The following is an 18,022-nucleotide window of genomic DNA, read 5'->3' as shown; positions in this document are numbered from 1 at the left end:
ACAGGGGGGGCAAAATGTGCCACATGCACTACTTCTGTAGGAATTGAATCTTGAGAGCACACTTCATTTATTTTATTTGAGTTATAGCTATCCCACAGACCACAGCTACAATTTTGTTTTGGAGGGGGAAAACGTTTGTTACAAGATCATGTGTGGGAGTGTGTATAGTAATTGTTAAAGTTCTCCAAGCCACACTTTTTATGAAGCTGCAGCAAATGTACAGTGTTTTTGTTTATTAACTGGACATGTGGCTACTCCGCATGTTTGTGTTCACATATTATTTGTATGGTGGGGTACTGAGGATGCATTTTCACAGGTTGTCCACCAGATGGCTCTAAGTAGCCACAACCTGCTGAAGCTACAAGGTAGCCTATGTGCTGTGCTGGGGTGATTGGGCAATGTCAAAAAGTTTGCCTCTGTTTCGCTTTTTTCATTTATAATGGGAAACCCAGCCATTTTTAATTATGCTTAGTCCTGGCAGCTTTGAGATGAATGCATGCAATAGGTGGCGAAAGTCATCAGAATTGATACTGCCTAGGAGAACATTTAGCAAGATCAGGCATTTCATTCAAATGGTAAATTAATGGCATATCAGTAGCGAAGGACCATAGCATTAGGTATTCTTCTCTCGACATCTTTTTCCTGCAAACTGCAACTTGGCCGCATTTTGTTAGGCAGATATTATTTTTGCTTCCACATCACTGGTTTGACCACAAGGTCGTGCTCAGAGCTCACACTTCTTCAGTCAGCTGAAATGTCCTTGTGTGTTGCTGCAAATAAATTAGCGCATGCGTACTGCTGCTAGTTGGAAGGAGGGGGAGACCATCCATTTCCTTTACTAGGCCTGTGCGAACTCCGCATAGAGCGAGCGGCCAAACCTCAAATTGGGATATCTTCTTTTTACGGCAGACAAACTGAATGCTCGCAATAACAGACATCATCTTCATGGTCTGCCACGTAAAGTTGTAAAGACATCTGGTCAACCAACATAAAGCGTTATTTTACGGTGAGTTGTTGCACACTCAAGCAGTGTCTCTGGCGCTGTGCTGCAACACCATCTCAGCACAGGAAGCGAATAATTTGAAAGAAAATGTATTTTTGTAATGATTTTCTTACCACCGTTATAGCTACATCTATTAGCTAAATGTAATTCCAAGTTGTTTTGAATGGCTCAACAAACGGCTCCACCTAGTTAACCGATGCTATTAGCTAACTAGCGACCTCCGCGTTCCTTCGTTCAGTCACATTGGCTGACTGATGCCGCGACGAGGAGGGTCAGCCAATTGATGGAACAACGGGTTATTTGACGGGTAGTTTGTCTGAGTTTTCTGTGTTGTTGTGTCCGCTGACAGCTCAGTAATAACGTCAAGGAAGGCAGGAAGTGGGTATGTTACTGTCCGCAAGGCAAAATGTGTTACTGCATGCCTGGATTGTATTGTATTAATCGCCTATCCTAGTGCACAGCTCAATCGAGTTACACTGTGTTGTGTGTCAATATTGTTCTGTGTTCCAAGCTAATATCTGTCAATTTGTGATTCGTTTATTGTGGATGTTGTGGTAATCAAACCTCTGTCAACATGTTTTGTAACATTGTTGTCCCTATCGTTACAAATGTTGCAATGTAACCCCATGTTATCGCGTACTGTGGCATGCCTGTCTGAAACAATTTAGCCTCACCTCACTGTTGCCACACTTAGCTACAGCCTTTGTCATTATGAGCCGTAACGATAATCATAAGCTAGAGCATTTAGCATTTGGTTGTTTTGGTTGTCTCTTCTTGTGGTATTAGTTAGGCTATAGGCTTACATGCATTGAAAGTATAATATTGTGAATGTGAGAGACCACCAGAATATATATTTTTAACTTTTTTTTTGGGGGGGTGTCACTGACAGTAGCATGTCACATGAACATTTTGGACATCACTGAGGAGGAATGAACAAAATCTCTTCTCTGCCCAACAAATGCCCCATCTTCACTATCTGGGTATTAAGTGCAAAGTGTAATGTAGTATGATACTGTAGCTTTGGGTTTTCCATGAGAAAAATCTGTTATCAAGATAGTGGGAGGAGATGATCCTGGCATCCATTATCCCCTGAGGTATTTGTAAACCAGACTGCAACATGTTCGGGATATGGGCCTTCTACTGCCATGTTGGGGTGTCCACCCGGTGAATGGAGGCTGAGTGAGTGGGCGCGTCCCAATTATCCCAAAGTGTGCTCTTGTGCACTCTCCTCAAAGTAAGTGAACAAGTGCACACTTGTGGCATAAGGGTAGGCTGTAGAATTGGGATGCAGTGAGTGAAGACATGGCTGGTCTCATCTCTATCTGTAAAGGCAAGCTGATACCCTGATAAAAGCAGTTGTCGAAAGGCACTATTTAAAAATAAACTATTTTTTCAAGTGAACTTCCATTGTGCTACCCAGAGTTGCTGAATAGACGGGTTAGCTGACAACCTCACGAAAATGATGTGCGTGCTTCCATGGGGCAGAAGTCAGTGTGTTGTTGTGATTCTGGATGGCCAGATTGCTAGCAAGAATTTCAAGAAACTGCCATTTGGGGAATTGTAAGTGGCTCGTTTCATCATGTTATTGATACCATGTATTGTTTTGAGGTGTTTTGCCTGATTTCATGTCAGTGCTAATATGGCTGAAATTCGCTTGCTAGTGAACCAACAACTGTAACAATATATTTGAGAGACCACAAGTGCTCATTGTGTAAATGTATTACTTTTTTTCCAATAAACATTGGACACGAAATATACATGTCAACAATCTAAGCCAACCCTGTCTGTTTTGCCCCGTAGTTGACCACGCCTCTGTTTGTTCCTAAACAACCAACTCGTCTATCTTTCACTTTGCTCTATTTGTAAGTCGCTCTGGATAAGAGCGTCTGCTAAATGACGTAAATGTAAATGCTCCACTATTCATGCACCTTGGTTTGATAGTGAGACAAGCGTTTCTTTTTTTTCATACCCCATCTACTGAGGCAGACCAATGCAGGTACGGAATACATCGACCACACCAAACCACCAATACCCCTTCCTCTGCTCTTTGTCAATAGCTCACTCTGCAGTATTGATCGACTGATTTGATTGACTGATGGTAGATTGCATTAGCCACTGAGCAGGGCAGGCTGAAGAAGACTAGAGGTGTCCGCTGGAGCTCATTTCTGCTCTCCCTTGTCTCTCTATGAAGTATTTAGTATCTCAGAGCTCAGCTTACACACTCAGCAGGAAGGGAGGTAATGGCTGCTGCTGCTCTCTGTCTGCTGCACACTGTCTCTCATTAGACATCTTAAGCCTGGCCAACAGGCCAAAGACCCTGACATTTAAACAATTGCCACTTTCTATTCTTTCTTTTCTTCTCCTCCTCTCAAATGTATTCTTTATTTTCTCTGGAATGCATGTTCTATTTCTTTTGTAGATGTGTGTAGTCCTCAATTGAAAATGGTATTAAGATGATCTGGTTGGCACTAGACTAGCGTACCTAGATGTTCCTGTTTTCATTCCCTTTTACCTCAATGATCATCACAGTCAGTTTTTAAGCTGGCTTGGCAAAGTTGTTTTTAGAGCAGCAATGTAGTTTTGAGATAACGGAGTTGGTTAGTTGTTGCGTGTGTCTGAGCGGTGCCTGTGTGGGTTGTTTGGGGCTGAGAAGGAAACATTTTTGCCCCACACCTCCTCCTGTCTCATTCAACAAGGCACTTCAGGGGCATGCATTCAAGCAACATTCTTGAATATCTAGCAGTAAGACGGCGAGAGAAGTAGCCTAGGCCTAGATGGTGTTTGTTGAGATGCAGTCTGTCCCCTGGCATCGTGCTGCACCACCTGTATGTGTTGGATCATGCTAGGATCAATTTAAGTTATCCAATCAGAACCATGTCATACCACCATAACATAACATGTTTTAGTAGCACCACCACAAGTGTACTACAATGCACTAATTATTTTCACACGCTGCAGTCAGTGTGCAGATTTCACAGATACCGGCCTGGTAGCCGTTCAGCTTCATATTATTCCATGTCATTAAAACAACCCCGGCACTGTGTGGTCTCTATGTAACATGGGAGTGGAGGTGGCAGAGAGCCATATTAGCCCTGCTCTCTCTTCTCTCCCTCTGTTGCACCCTTGTCTCCCTCGCTCTGTTCAGCAGCTGTGGAAGGAAGGAGCAGTGTTGTGTTTGGGCCCACAGGGAGGGCGAGGGCCCCCTCCAGCCCTGCCTACCGTCCAGCAGAATGGGGGCATTGTGACGGCAGCCTCGGGCACAAACACAGTGGGTGAGCATCTCCATCTGGGCAGCGGCTGGCCAGGCAGGCAGCTCCTTGAGAGGGGCATGGATCTCCTGCTACTGGGCCTGCCAGACAGCCACAGGGACCCTCACACTTCTAAGGAGAGCACAGCCGCTGGCCTGACACACACACACACACACTGAGCCCCAGTAAGAGACTCACTTCCTGCTGAGAATCATTTTACACCAATCTGACCTAAAAACCCTGATTTAGAATAACCGCTTAAGCCGCTATTTGTTCATACTGTGTAATTGAGTGTTTGCGGGGGTGTGTAAGAGCACACATCCTCTTGACTTCTATAAAAGGTCCTACACGGATTTTGGTAGAATGTGGTTACCGTTATAAGACACTCACAGGTGCACAGGCTAAGAATCACACTCACACCACTACTTTTAGTAACTGTGGCCTTCACAGGTCAACCTCAGTGTGTGTACGTTGACATTGTGAGAATGCGCCCAGAGGTGAGGGGAGTTAACGTGACAAGCCGACAACAGCGCTGCCTGCCATATCTGAGAGCTGCTGCAACCTAAACCTTTATTATCTCAGTAATCACTCTCAACAGGAAGTGATGCTTTAAAGACAGCACCGAGAGACATTCCACAGCTCAATATAGTAGACAGATTTATAGGAGAGGTGACTGAAGCTTCAGTCACTCAATGCTATCTATCCCTTGTTGCCTTTCCCTCCTATGTTTTCAGCCTGTTTTAAGACACAAACCTGCTTTAGAAAACCATTACAACCCCCTGTGGTGTGAATCGTCAGGTGGCCACGGTTAATTATTCAAATGTTGGTCTTTGGACGGCATCAGTCAGGGTTTTGTGTTTGTGGGAGCTGATTTGAATTAATGAGCAAAAGATAAATGTTGAGCCGATGGGAAAGAAGATCACTTCCTCCTCCAGACAGAGCCATGCAGAAGAGCTCACATCAAGAGACTTTGTTGTTATATACTGGGCTGGCTGTGGCTGACTAACCTGACTGTCTATTACACTGGTTAACCTGATGAGGATAATGGCTGACAGGATGACGGACTGACCCTTGTTTGGCATCATGAACTCTGATCATGGCATTTGAAAGGCTGGTCATGGCTCACATCAACACCATTATCCCAGAAACCCTAGACCCACTCCAATTTCCATACCGCCCCAACAGATCCACAGATGATGCAATCACTATTGCACTCCACACTGCCCTTTCCCACCTGGACAAGAGGAACACCTACATGAGAATGCTATTCATTGACTACAGCTCAGCGTTCAACACCATAGTGCCCTCAAAGCTCATCACTAAGCTAAGGACCCTGGGACTAAACACCTCCCTCTGCAACTGGATCCTGGACTTCCTGACGGGCCGCCCCCAGGTGGTAAGGGTAGGTAAAAACACATCTGACACGCTGATCCTCAACACGGGGGCCCCTCAGGGGTGCATGCTCAGTCCCCTCCTGTATTCCCTGTTCACCCATGACTGCATGGCCAGGCACGACTCCAACACCATCATTAAGTTTGCCGACGACACAACAGTGGTAGGCCTGATCACTGACAACGACGAGACAGCCTATAGGGAGGACGTCAGAGACCTGGTCGTGTGGTGCCAGGATAACAACATCTCCCTCAACGTGATCAAGACAAAGGAGATGATTGTGGACTACAGGGAAAAAAAGAGGACTGAGCACGCCCCCATTCTCATCGACGGGCTGTAGTGGAACAGGTTGAGAGCTTCATGTTCCTTGGTGTCCACATCACCAACAAACTATCATGGTCCAAACACACCGAGACAGTCGTGAAGAGGGCACAACAAAGCCTATTCCCCCTCAGGAGGCTGAAAAGATTTGGCATGGGTCCTCAGATCCTCAAAGTTCTACACCTGCACCTTCGAGAGCATCCTGACTGGTTGCATCACCGCCTGGTATGGCAACTGCTCGGCCTCCGACCGCAAGTCACTACAGAGGGTAGTGCGTACGTCCCAGTACATCACTGGGGCCAAGCTTCCTGCCATCCAGGACCTCTATACCAGGCGGTGTCAGAGGAAGGGCCTCAAAATTGTCAAAGACTCCAGCCACCCTAGTCATAGACTGTTCTCTCTGCTACCGCACGGAAAGCGGTACCGGAGTGCCAAGTCTAGGTCCAAAAGGCTTCTTAACAGCTTCTATCCCCTAAGCCATAAGACTCCTGAACAGCTAATCATGGCTACCTGGACTATTTGCATTGTCCCACCCCGCTGCTGCTACTGTTTATTATCTATGCATAGTCACTTTAACTCTACCCACATGTACATATTACCTCGACTAACCGGTGCCCCCGCACATTGACTCTGTGCCGGTACCCCCTGTATATAGCCTCCCTACTGTTATTTTATTTTACTGCTGCTCTTTAATTATTTAACTTTTTTTACTTATCTATTTTTTACCTAACACTTATTTTTCTTAACTGCATTGTTGGTTAAGGGCTTGTAAATAAGCATTTCACTGTAATGTCTACACCTGTTGTATTCGGCACATGTGGCAAATCATATTTGATTTGATCTGGGAGCGGGCATATGATAGAAATGTCATGTCAGTAGCTAGGCCTAGCCTACACTTCAGCCATATTGAGTGTTTTGTTAAATTGCTGTGGTCTGGGGGGCTTTGCCTGTTTTAGTCATTCTATTTCTGTTGGAGATGTGGTATTAATAAGTGACCCTCATTGTCTTGTCGAACAGGGCTGAGGTTGTTCTGGCCCTGTGGTCACCTAGCTAGCAGGAAGTGTTGTGAAGTCACTGCAGGGAAGAGATGTATGCTGCTTGCCTGTCCTGTATTTTAGCCTGGGGTTTCCCCTGCTTTCCCTGCCCTTCCCTAGGAGCAGCTCTATGGTAGATGGCTAACTTTGGATTTTATGAGCCCTCAATGAAAGGGAGAGAAAATTGTTGGTGGTTGTGTAACTGTGATGGGGCCGTGGGGGGTAGACCCATATAGCCTAACTATACTGTTGTTGTTGACGTGACTGACCTGTTTGTATGGAACACGGGATAAGTCCTAGATGATAAATCTGTCTCAGTGGGGAAGCGATCTCCTACTTTCATCTGCTGTTTGATGGAATTTAGTCCAACTTGTACAAGCTAACTTCAAATAACAACCAGCATCAAAGACAGGAATTCTCAACAATGGATCTGTAGACACTTACAAAAGTCTAGATTTTAACTGTTTTATCTGACACCTTCTTTGAGCTCTTTGATGATAAGGTTATAGGCTAGGCTTACTTCCTGAAAGCAGATAGGCCCATTTGTCCTGATATGATTTCAAGAAGGATTTGATCAGCTTACAAGTCACCTCTGAACTTGATGATGTAGCACATTTGACTCATCAGCTGTCCAATCAGGCCAAAGGCAGCCCTCATCCAAGGGGCTAGCTGGCCAATCAGGATGTACCAAGACGAGCTCAGACATGACAACGGTTTCTGGAAAACAAGAGGAACTTGCATCAGCTATTGATTGATACTAAAGGAGGAGCATGAATAGTGATGTGCTTGTCTGCAGTCTCTGTCTTTCAGACTACTCTGCTATGGTGGGGGGACTGGTCATGTTCTCTGTGAAAGCATACCACAGTACAGCCACGTTGTGTTATCACACTTATTACTAAGAAAAGCAGCACTAGTTTAATTCTCTCAAAGCTCTCTTCAGTCCTTGACTGGGGTGCAGTGTAGCTACTGAGTGTGTCAACTAGCAGTGTCATTAACACTGCATAAATAGCTATAATTACTATTTGCAGTAATTGTTACTACTTCACACTCAACTCCTGGAACATCTTCAATTTTGAGTATGCCAATTCAGTTTCCTGTATCTAAAAATAGTAGCTTCTGGAAGTGAGCTGACTGTCAGACACTGCTCTTGTTGTGGTTTATGTCTGGTATTTGACAGGCCACCTAGGTGGGATGGGCGCTGATGTCCAGTCTGAACAGTGCTGCTCTGCTCTTTACACACACACACAGCATTCTGCTGACAGGCTGCCTAGCTGCCGTGTCTCTCCAGGCCTTTGCCTCAGGGTCAGCTTTGGGGAAAACAAACCCCTGCCATCGCCAGTTTCTCCCCAACCAACTCCTCTGTTATAATGTGCCAGACAGTCATTCTGCATGTTCTGACCCTGGTTGGTTTGTTTTGCAGCATTAACCTCATTGTGGTGAGGCAGGGACTCTGTAGAGTTTGAGTAAATGTGAAAAAGCTCAGACACACCGGTAGGATTGTCAAACGTTTGCCTGCCGACAGTACTTAGCACCTCTGAACAGTGTCAGCAGTCAATCCATTTTTTGTGTTCACACAGCAAAGACCTTGGTAGTGGTCAGCAGCTCAGCCTTGTTAAAATACTCCAAACCAGAAGGTTGCAGTAGCGTTGTTTGGCAATGCCTATCCGTGCGTATTGTTTATGGTCTAGATTCCAAGCTATCTGCGCTAATGTTGCTATTTTGTAGAAATCCCTTGTTGATACTAGCCACATGGTCACAGCTAGATAACGACCTAGGAAGATGAAGACGAAACAATTTCATTCACTCTCCATAGTCTCATACTGCCAGTGCCAGCCCATAGCCAAATGTTTATCTAGCTAGCAAACGTTAGCATATTCGCTAGCAAGCACAACAGTGCAGTGTCCTTAGCTAGCTAACACGGGCAGCCGTTTAATGGAAACTTGCTAATCCATTGTGATTTAATTATGTCAATACTAGCAGCAGTGGTTAGCTAGCTTGGAGGAAGTAGATAGTGTTTTGTGCATTGCGTCGGTGCGCTTAGCTAGCTACCATCCTATAGCCTACATTGCATATGAAGTGTGACTGGCTCATCTGTAGATGGAGAAAATGCCCCCCTCCCCCTTTTTTTGTTGTTTGCTCCCCCACGTGGGGTTTTGTGCTCTTTGATTGGCTCAAAGTCAACGAGTAGAATCGGTAGGTTCGTCGCTATCGGGTCGGCACGCAGCAGGTACCGCTTTGGTTCTAGCAAGAGAAGGAACGGTGTCATAAGTACCAATCGGCAGTCTATCGGCAGTGAGATTCTGTGTGTTTCATGCTTTAGAAGTAGCTCTTGCCTTCATGTAGCCTAGTTTTTATTTTTTATTTATTTTATTTCACCTTTATTTAACCAGGTAAGCCAGTTGAGAACAAGTTCTCATTTACAACTGCGACCTGGCCAAGATAAAGCAAAGCAGTGCGATTAAAAACAACAACACAGAGTTACATATGGGGTAAAAAACATAAAGTCAAAAAATACAACAGAAAATATATATATACAGTGTGTGCAAATGTAGCAAGTTATGGAGGTAAGGCAATAAATAGGCTATAGTGCAAAATAATTACAATTAGTATTAACACTGGAATGCTAGATGTGCAAGAGATGATGTGCAAATAGAGATACTGGGGTGCAAAAGAGCAAAATAAATAACAATATAGGGATGAGGTAGTTGAATGGTTTCAGATGGAATGGTGCATTAGAGGTCCTCGCAGTGGGATGTACCCAGATCCCTTTTACTTATCCATCTCTATGGATCAATATTGTGATTTAGGGTTATCCTAAATAGATCCTACATTTGTGTAAGCTAGGGTTACCAGCACCCTAACCTCTGTCATGCGATGCTACTCTTTGCTCCCGCTCCATGGCTCTTTTCTCTGGACTTTGACCTCTGCTGGGCCTGACGTGGCTGGGGTGTTATCATTAGTCCAAACAGTTGAAAACGTTTTGCAACGAAAACTAGAGTTTCTATTCAGGTAAGCGCCCTCCCCGTTTTATTCCGTTTACTTCCGTTTGGTTCCTAGTGAATACACCCCTGCTCTCTGTCCCTATAGACCTTTAGTATGGCTGCCCTTTACACATTGCACCACTCTACATGGACCTGCATCAACAGGTAGTCTAATGTGCTATGTGTCTGCATTGAAAAGAGAGGAGAGAGCAGTAGAGATATACCATCTAACCGCAGTGCAATGCTTTGTCTTGCGCTGTCATGCATTGCAAAGCACATAGCTAACAGCAGTCTGAAGCTATGGTTCCATCATAGACATGGAAATGCCAATGGCCTGTACGTGTTTATGTTAAGTTTAAGTCTGGACCAATGTTTGTGCATGAGGTTATCTTCACCCTCAGTATGTTAGGCTATTGTACGGTCATAAACAGAGCCTGTTGGCCTGTTCTCTCTGCTCCACAGGGCTGCCTGGCTGCCTGCAACTGCTGCCTCTGCAAACATTTGCTGTTTACTTTGCAGAAATCCTCTCTGAGCATCTCTCACTAGGCCTATGATCTCATTGATTCTCTGTCTCACACACACACACCTTATCTCGGATGGCCTCTTTTTATGCAGGTCAGACAAAAAGAGGCCTCTTTGTGCTGCACACACCCCATTTCTCAGCCCTTTTCTGTCTTAATGGGCTCAATTCTGCCTGCAACTCTAGTCACTTTAAATGCAGTCAGTGGGAGTAGGATACGATGGCTTTCATTTTACCACTGTTGGGCATGTTTTAAGTTCTCTCCAACCCTACTTGTGTCTTCACACCCTTGAGCATTGAGGCATCTGCTTGCTTTCTTGCCCTCATTCTGTTAAATGTATTTCCTAATGTTGGTTGTTTGAGATTCTAATGAAGACGCCACACATGTCTTGGCACCTCTGTGTGAGAGGGAGACTGCATGCAGACCCGTGTGGTATTATAATGTAATTGAGAGAAGGATTCTTTATATCAGTAATGATGAATGGTTTGCCTCTGAGATGAGCTCTTCACTACTCCGCTCATACAAAGTCGGTGTTAAGAAAATGAACTCAACACATAAGCATATGATGCTCGAGTGTGTTCTGGCTACATCTTTGTGTGCATCTTTCTGGCCGTGTGAGACTGTGTATGGTGAGTGTGATGTGACTTGATGTGGGCTATGTGAATCTAGGCCATATGTGGAGACTAGAGGAGGAGATCAAACACACTTCAGCACACAGTGCCCTGACCTGGAGCTCGAGGACTTGCAGTCTTGCACTCACTAAACCCTAATGTCTGCACCATGTGACCATTTTCATTTCCCTATCAAGAATGCGTTGCCTTCATTACAACGAAGGATGTTTGTTCATTCTGCCTTTTCATTTGTTGAATATCTTTATTGACATTTATCTTTGTCTCACAGAGATTATATCAGAAGATATGAAATGTATTGTAGCCTACCACAATTGCCTTATTTTATCTCATCAGGAGCCTATATCTTTAATATGAGGATATATGAGAAATAGAATTCAACTCCACTCTCTGAGTGTACATTTGTGTCACTGTGGAGGGTGCTAATGTAAGTCTGTGGTTAGGTATTCATTATTCGCAGGCTAGCTGTGTGTGTGTGATTTATTCGCTGTGCTGGCTGGTGTACAGTAGGGTCCGATGGCCGCGGGGGTGTGGCTCCATTATTCATGTTTAGTGTCAGAGTGAAACAACTCCCACAGTGGACCAGTACGGTAAAGTATGAAAATGTATGCACTCACTACTGTAAGTTGCTCTGGATAAGTGTGTCTGCTAAATTACTAAACTGTAAATGACTCACTGTCACTGCAGCAGGGAGCACCTCTCCTCACATCCCTAGTCAGCCCTGAAGCCTTTACCACAGCAGCACAGGACAGGCCTTAACCCCGCAACCTCTCTTCTCTATGTCCATCTCCCTAACTCTCCTCTGTCCTCTCCTCTGTCTTCCCTGTCACACTCTCCCCCTCTCCGCTCTGTCCTTCCTGTCACTCTCCCTCCTTCTCACTCTCCCCTGCCACAGAGTCTGTCAGTTGGAGATGAATGATTTGCCTTTTTGTACCAGGACCCTGCTCTGCTGAACCCTCTCATTGCTGTGTGTAATGAGGCTCTTTGTCGCCTATTACTCCTGCTTCTCCTGTACACTGAGGGGGGAGCTGTGCAGTGCAATGAGGCACATTGATGTAGGCAGGCAGGCAGACAGACTGCTTCTCTGCGTGTTTAAGACACTGCAGCAGTCTATTTGGCTACTAGTGCCGGTACCTTGCTGTCAGGATTGAGCAGTCACACTCAGCCTCCCAAATCCCTGTTCATGGCTCAAGCTCCTTCTTCCTCGATTTGTCTCTGTTCAAGGAACTCCTTCGTCACCCACTCCCCTCCTCTCCTCCTTAGCATGCATTCCTCCCCTCTGCCTCCATGCTGCTTCACAACCCCCCCCCTCCCTTTCCAGCTGTCCGCCCACCTTCCCCAGAAGAATTTCCTTTATAGCGTCTCTGTTGACAGCCTCTGGGCGGAGAGAATCCCCTCGTACGTACACACACACACACACAGCCAGCTAATGTATGCAATTATGAAAATGAATGCAGTCTCACTTTGCCTGGATATGCAGAGGATATAAATAGCATGATATTAGCAAATTGCCTCTGTGTGCTGAGATTGAGACCACAGCTAAGAGAGCTGCTGTGCCTCTGCTGCTGCTAACACAATAGACGGCCTCTCCACTCATCTGCTCAGCGCTCCCTCTCTACAGCTTCTGAAGGGAAGGAAAGGGGATTCTTAGTTGGACTACCATTTTGTTTTTGAACAGGACAATAACCCAAAACACACCTCCAGGCTGTGTATGGGCTATTTGACCAAGAAGGAGAGTGATGGAGTACTGCATCAGATGACCTGGCCTCCACAATCACCCGACCCTCAACCCAATTGAGATGGTTTGGGATGAGTTGGACCGCAGAGTGAAGGGAAAGCAGCCAACAAGTGCTCAGCACATGTGGGAACTACCTCATGAAGCTGGTTGAGAGAATGCCAAGAGTGTGCAAAGCTGTCATCAAGGCAAACGGTGGCCATTTGAAGAATCTCAAATATAAAATATATTTTGATTTGTTTAACACTTTTTTGGTTACTACATGATTTCATAGTTTTGATGTCTTCACTATTATTCTACAATGTAGAAAATAGTAAAAATAAAGAAAAACCCTTGAATGAGCAGGGGTGTCTTATCGTGTGTTCCCTGGCAATTCCCAGCCTTAGAATTTATGGTGTTTATATTGGAGGTATTAAATGCCCAGTGTAGTCATAAACATGATTTTCCTGTGTTAAATCTACTGTATATTTCCACACTGAGTTTGGAATAATACTAAAATTGTGAAAATGATGAATGTCCTTTTTAGTGTAGGAGCTGTTTGAAAATACCACCTACATTGACTCCCGAGTGGCGCAGTGGTCTAAGGCACTGCGCTACTAGAGATCCTGGTTCGAGTCCAGGCTCTGTCGCACCCGGCCACGACCGGGAGACCCAATGGCTGCGCACAATTGGTCCAGCGTCGTCCAAGGTAGGGATATGGGTTTGTTTCCCGGGGGGGGCCAGTATGAGGGAAATAAACAAAACAAAAATGCATTCACTAACTGTAAGTCGCTCTGGATAAGAGCGTCTGCTAAATGACCTAAATGTAAATTTTCTGGCAGTTTTTGTGGGATGGAGTTTTGGCCTGCCTGTTGACATCACCAGGCGGTAAAGTAGTTAATTGATCAATAAGAAAGCGTTCCAAACCTCTGCCAATAACAGCTAGTTTTCTGTTTTCCCTCCCCTCTCAGAATACTCCCAGACAGTCCTAGCAAAATTGTTGCTTGAGAAATTGCTCTTAGCTAAGTAGCTATTTTTAGTTTCTTTTTGACCATTTTGTTTGAAAACGTAATGTTATCCAGAAATGATTTGATATTTAGATCAAAATGGCTGCATTGGGCCTTTTTTAATGGTAATATGGTGAAGGTCTAATAGTGAGTATTTGTATGGGCTTGGAATACCTGGTACTGCTGGGTCTAGATGAGATCCAGGCTGACAGTTGGGCTGAGGACTGAATGGGTCAGGTCAGGACCTCAGGGGGAAGTTGAACACGAGCTCTCTCTCCTCTCACATGTAGTCAGCCTGTTGTTGTTCATCTGTCTGTCCCCCTGAAACGAAGAGTAGGAGAACAAGATAAACAACAGATGGGTCCAGCCGTTTCAGTGGGACTGTGAAGAACGGACCATGTCTAAAAACGGAGAGAAGCAGCGCTAGATAAAAGGTGGCGTGCAGCAGATGGTAGAGCCAGGCTCTGTTTAATGAGGTGGAGGGGAGCGCTACGGAGGGATGCCCACATTCAGTGGGGAAACAAAGTATTTAGTCAGCCACCAATTGTGCAAGTTCTCCCACTTAAAAAGATGAGAGAGGCCTGTAATTTTCATCATAGGTACACGTCAACTATGACAGACAAATTGAGAAAAAAAAATCCAGAAAATCACATTGTAGGATTTGTAATGAATTTATTTGCAAATGATGGTGGAAAATAAGTAAGTATTTGGTCACCTACAAACAAGCAAGATTTCTGGCTCTCACAGACCTGTAACTTCTTCTTTAAGAGGCTCCTCTGTCCTCCACTCGTTACCTGTATTAATGGCACCTGTTTGAACTTGTTATCAGTATAAAAGACACCTGTCCACAACCTCAAACAGTCACACTCCAAACTCCACTATGGCCAAGACCAAAGAGCTGTCAAAGGACACCAGAAACAAAATTGTAGACCTGCACCAGGCTGGGAAGACTGAATCTGCAATAGGTAAGCAGCTTGGTTTGAAGAAATCAACTGTGGGAGCAATTATTAGGAAATGGAAGACATACAAGACCACTGATAATCTCCCTCGATCTGGGGCTCCACGCAAGATCTCACCCCGTGGGGTCAAAATGATCACAAGAACGGTGAGCAAAAATCCCAGAACCACACGGGGGGGACCTAGTGAATGACCTGCAGAGAGCTGGGACCAAAGTAACAAAGCCTACCATCAGTAACACACTACGCCGCCAGGGACTCAAATCCTGCAGTGCCAGACGTGTCCCCCTGCTTAAGCCAGTACATGTCCAGGCCCGTCTGAAGTTTGCTAGAGTGCATTTGGATGATCCAGAAGAGGATTGGGAGAATGTCATATGGTCAGATGAAACCAAAATATAACTTTTTGATAACTCAACTCGTCGTGTTTGGAGGACAAAGAATGCTGAGTTGCATCCAAAGAACACCATACCTACTGTGAAGCATGGGGGTGGAAACATCATGCTTTGGGGCTGTTTTTCTGCAAAGGGACCAGGACGACTGATCCGTGTAAAGGAAAGAATGAATGGGGCCATGTATCATGAGATTTTGAGTGAAAACCTCCTTCCATCAGCAAGGGCATTGAAGATGAAACGTGGCTGGGTCTTTCAGCATGACAATGATCCCAAACACACCGCCCGGGCAACGAAGGAGTGGCTTCGTAAGAAGCATTTCAAGGTCATGGAGTGGCCTAGCCAGTCTCCAGATCTCAACCACATAGAACATCTTTGGAGGGAGTTGAAAGTCTGTGTTGCCCAGCGACAGCCCCAAAACATCACTGCTCTAGAGGAGATCTGCATGGAGGAATGGGCCAAAATACCAGCAACAGTGTGTGAAAACCTTGTGAAGACTTACAGAAAACGTTTGACCTGTGTCATTGCCAACAAAGGGTATATAACAAAGTATTGAGAAACTTTTGTTATTGACCAAATACTTATTTTCCACCATAATTTGCAAATAAATTCATTAAAAATCCTACAATGTGATTTTCTGGATTTATTTTTCTCATTTTGTCTGTCATAGTTGACGTGTACCTATGATGAAAATTACAGGCCTCTCATCTTTTTAAGTGGGAGAACTTGCACAATTGGTGGCTGACTAAATACTTTTTTCCCCCACTGTACCCCCCTCTCTCTTTCTCCCTCTATTTTCTTTCTCTTTTCCTGTCTCTCCTATTTTTTTTTTCCTCTCTTTTTTTCTGTCTTTTTCTTTCTCTCCCTATAGCTGCTCCACATGACTCTTGAACAGAGGAATCCAGATCTAGGCTGATCACTTCACTCAGATATAATAATTCTGTTCTCAGAATGTAATGTTGCACTTGTTCCACTTTTTGTTTTGTGTATTCCCCACAATCAAGGGCTTGTGTATTCTATTTTTGTACCGAAACTAACCCAATTGTAAGTATAGTGTGTGCCTTATGTAGACTTTGACAAACACATTTACATTTACGTCATTTAGCAGACGCTCTTATCCAGAGCGACTTGCAAACACCTAGCGTGAGGGAAGCTTGCCAGCACCGTGGTTTAATAGGGACAGCATTTAAGTGTTTTGCCAGAGAATGTGCCATGTGAGATATTCGGAGTCACCTGTGTCTGTCTCCTCTGTGCTAGGGGTGCTGACCTGGTCCCGTCGTGGAAGTATCATGTGACTCATGAGCCCATGTTGTGCCATTTGTCTGTTATTTCTGCTCTGCAGTGCTGCTGGGGCATCGGGACACAGGGTTAGGGCAGGCAGTGAAAAGAACAGAAGGGCTTATTAGACTCAGGGATCCAGGCTGCTCTATCTCAGGGCACATCGTGTCTCACTGCGCTAGCACTAATTGTAGCCCACTTCCTGGTTCCTGCTGCTAGGGACTGTAGGAGGGAGGCAGTAGACAACACCGCGACAGCCAGGCCTGGGCCTTGTGTCTGACTGCAGCTCACTGGAGCAGGTTAGCCCCTGATACTGTCTGTCAGGGCTCTGCTTTAGAACTGCCAACAATCCTAACAGGGCACAATGCCTCAAACTTCCACTGTGCACTCCGCTCTGCAAGGGAGGGTCCATGTTCAGTTCTCCTCACTCAGTTAGGCTGTAGAAAGTAGATGCTGTGAGGACACAAGTCACAACACTGGACTCACTGTCCTGGTCACATAGGATTGTTTACACTATGCCTCTGTGCAGAGAGACTAATGATATCTCACTTGTGTGCGTAGCACTTGTGATTTCCATACTCTATGCAATGACATCATGTTTCATAGTTGACCTATATGTTCTAGGTTATATCTTTTGCATGAATCATCACATGTGGTTATGATTTTGGTGTGGTTAGGCTAATTAATAGTGTAAAGAATTTTGCACATTCAAAACTAAACTATTGAGTCATCTGTTGTGGACAGTTATGCACTTGTTGTCTCGTCAACATCAGACCACTCCACTGAGCTGTGAATGTGTGAGCTGTTGCTTTGTATTTGCATAGTCAGTAGGTCACATTTCCTCATTTCACCCCGTCCCTTTCTTTGCTGCCAGAAAATACCAACTCTGTGCTACAGGCCCAGCACACACCAACACACCTGCAACCTCTGAGCCTACCATGAAACTCCTTCCAACATAACATCAACATGTCACCAAATTACTGTTTAAAACACACTGTTTTGCAATGAAGTTCTACAGTAGCCTCAACAGCATCCGCTATGGTAGCACCATGGTGTAGCTGGAGGACAGCTATTTTCCATCCTCCTCTGGGTACATTGACAAAAACAAAAAAAATTGTAGGCTCATGGTTCTCACTCCCTTCCATAGACTTGCACAGTAATTATGATGACTTCTGGAGGAAGTCGTCCGACCTATCAGAGCTCTTGCAGTATAAATTAACATCTTGTCCATCCAATCAAAGGATCAGAGAATTAATCTAGTACTGAAAGCATACGCTACAGCTATCTAGCACTGCAGTGCATAAAGTGTGGTGAGCGTTGACTCAGAGAAAGATGATAGTTGAACAGTTTTGAACAAATTCATTTCTTCAAATTAAGTAGAAGCGGCAGAGAGGGAGAGCTAGCTATATATTTTTCTTAGTTTACCTTTTAATTTACTTACTAATGCAGTTTTAATTTAAGCTACTCAACAACCTGACTCAGAGAGGAATGCTATTTATGTTCGCTAGGTGGCTAAGGCTATCCAACACTGCAACTTATTTATTGCCAC

At 44.8% G+C, this 18,022-nt stretch overlaps 1 protein-coding gene across 1 annotated transcript in view; it reads left to right on the top strand.

The window, feature by feature from the left end:
• The first annotated feature begins 790 nt into the window (after nt 1-790).
• LOC121583018 (tyrosine-protein kinase CSK) overlaps nt 791-18,022 on the top strand; it is a 35,331-nt gene continuing 18,099 nt past the window's right edge. The window contains exon 1 of the mRNA XM_041899228.2: nt 791-1,006. The gene's annotated coding sequence lies outside the window, so the exon portion shown is untranslated. The remainder of the gene's footprint in view (nt 1,007-18,022) is intronic.

The sequence above is a fragment of the Coregonus clupeaformis genome, unplaced genomic scaffold (assembly GCF_020615455.1).
Source record: "Coregonus clupeaformis isolate EN_2021a unplaced genomic scaffold, ASM2061545v1 scaf1159, whole genome shotgun sequence".
In the NCBI taxonomy this organism is placed as follows: Eukaryota; Metazoa; Chordata; class Actinopteri; order Salmoniformes; family Salmonidae; genus Coregonus; species Coregonus clupeaformis.
The sequence above is the reverse complement of the archived record's forward strand: the minus strand, read 5'-3'. Positions and strand labels throughout refer to the sequence as shown.